This window comes from Sceloporus undulatus, chromosome 1, assembly GCF_019175285.1.
Source record: "Sceloporus undulatus isolate JIND9_A2432 ecotype Alabama chromosome 1, SceUnd_v1.1, whole genome shotgun sequence".
Classification (NCBI taxonomy): Eukaryota; Metazoa; Chordata; class Lepidosauria; order Squamata; family Phrynosomatidae; genus Sceloporus; species Sceloporus undulatus.
In genome coordinates, this window is record NC_056522.1 from 253,848,587 (window position 1) to 253,851,147 (window position 2,561).

The window sequence follows — 2,561 nt, forward strand, 5'->3', positions numbered from 1 at the left end:
AGCTTGGGCAGTAAGTGGACGGGTCTGGATGCAGCATAGTTTGGTAGAAATATGGTTCCAGTTTGACATGTCTGGCCTCTGCGATATCTCTAGCAACTTCAAGCACTCCGTCTTGAAGTCCTGCATGCAGCAAAGGTGTTATGTGAGAACAAGTGAAGAACAAGAGAGAAGAGATTTTATTTCTAAACCCCTGTACCTTTAATAAGGAAACAAAAATACAATGGACCCTTGTTATACGTTTGGTTCCAAGATCCCCGTGGATAACAAAATCCATGGATGCTCAAGTCCCATTAAATATAATGACATAGCAAAATGGTGTCCCTTATAAAAACGGAAAATCGAGGTTTGATATTTGAAATTTATTTTTTTTCGGAACATTCTCAAATATTTTCAAACCATGGATGCTTGAAACTGTATATAAGTATTTTAAATTTATAGAGATTTCTTTTTGTGTAAGTTTTAACTTTGTATGCTTTTTTTTTAAAATAGAGATTTCTTTTTATATAAGTTTTAACTATGTATGTTTTCCCCCCTTTTATCTTGTATTCTTTGAAATGGTCTGGAGACTTATTCAATAAAGATGTATGTATAGCCAGAAACTGTATATAAAAAATCAGTGTATAAGAAGGGCCGACTATATTAAATATAAAAAAAGTCAAAGGCCCGTTACAAACGGTCACCCTAGCATGGACTCAGTCCGTACTAGGGTTAGAAAGGGGCGTCTCTTCATACTGAGTCCGTACGAAATGGCGGCAGCCGTTCCACACGGCCACCGCCATCTTGACATAGCGGACGCGCTGCATCCACACATCGCGCCCCAGAAATGACGCTGCGATTGTGCGTTTCGGCACTTGCGGTGTCTCTTCCGAGGTGCAGGAAGGAGAGCAATTTTCGCGCTTCTTCTTTGCAGCGTCCGGGAACCGCGCCGTTTGGCTGCTGCGGTTCTCAGACGCAGCAACCGGCAGCAGTGCGAGACCGCCCATTTTGGGTGGTCTGTAACGTGCCAAAGCCAAGCTTGATAGGGTCTAGCTTTCAAATTGCAGAGTAGCAGAAATATCGCTTTGTCTATGCTTCCTTAAGAATTGAGACTGACTCCAAAAACAACAAACATGTAGCTTGTAGTTCAAACAAAAGTTTACTAATGGCTTTAAGCTATATATACATAACGGCTATATTGTAATCTAGCTAGTGAACAGCAGACCCGTAGCTAGGCCTTTAGGGGCCCTGGGGCAGATAGTACTTTCCCTTATCTAATTAAGATCTGTCACCAGCTAGCTTCAGAATGGGACTCTTCATCAGGAGGGAAATGAGGAGTTATATTACTTCTCCATCTTCTTTGAAAAACAGAAATAATTATTACTTCAAAGAGAACAGTACCCCAGATGTTAAAATCAAAACAATCTGGGACACAAGTAAATTAGTAGAGGATTATTAATTAAGGGAGCTAGTGAAATTAAAAAACAAAGAAAGGAAAAGGAAAAATTATTGCTAGAAGAGCTTAAGAAAAAGAAACAAAAGCTGTAAGATAATCCATCAGACATAAGGTAATTGAATGAATGTAATATACTACAAAGACAAACTCAGTTAAAAATAATAGATGAAATAGCAGCAGACCTAAAGAAATCAAGGCAAGCATTTTTTGAGAATGCCAATAAATCAGGCTGCTGGCTAGCAAAAAAACTGGAAAAAAAGACAAAAGAAAAAAATACAATAAATGAAATAAAATTAGATTTAAAAATTATTACTTTTCAGGAAGGAATCAAGAAAGCATTTCAAAATTACTACAGCAAAATATACAAAGAAGACACTAACTCAACAGATATGAATGAGAAAGTGGGAAACTACTTAGATCAGAGAGAAATAAATAAATAGCATCAAAGTACAAAGGAACACCTTACATTCCAAAATCTCAAAACAAGAATTTATTCAGGCAATTAAGAACTTAAAAGAAGGGAAATCCCCAGGAGTGGATGGCTTTACAGCCACCTACTATAAAACATTTCAAATGGAATTATTGGACCCATTATACAGACTATTTAATTCAATCAGCAGGGAAGGGATAGTGAAATTTTGGGAGTTGGCAAGTATAACATTAATTCCCAAGGAAGGGAAAAATCACACTCAAATGTCAAATGATAGACCAACCACTCTCCTAAGCAACAATTATAACATATATACTCAAATATTAACTACTAGATTTTTTAAAATCCTGGTAGAAATAATAGGAAAAGAACAGAATGGCTTTCTACCAGGAAGACAGATTAGAAACAATATAAGGATTATTCTTAACAGCTTGGAATATTATAATATTAATAATGACCAAAAATTAGCAATACTGGGAATGGACATGGAGAAAGGGTTTGACAATGTTCGGTGGAACTTTCTGTTGGAAATACTAAATAGAATGGCAATGGGAGATAATTTTATTAACAACATTAAACAAATTTATAGCCAACAAAAGGCTTATTTACTTGTCAATAGAAAAACAGAGACTTATTGTCCTGCTGATCTAATTGTATTTATTATTTCAGATCCAAACTGAAGAGGGTTTTTACTACCTA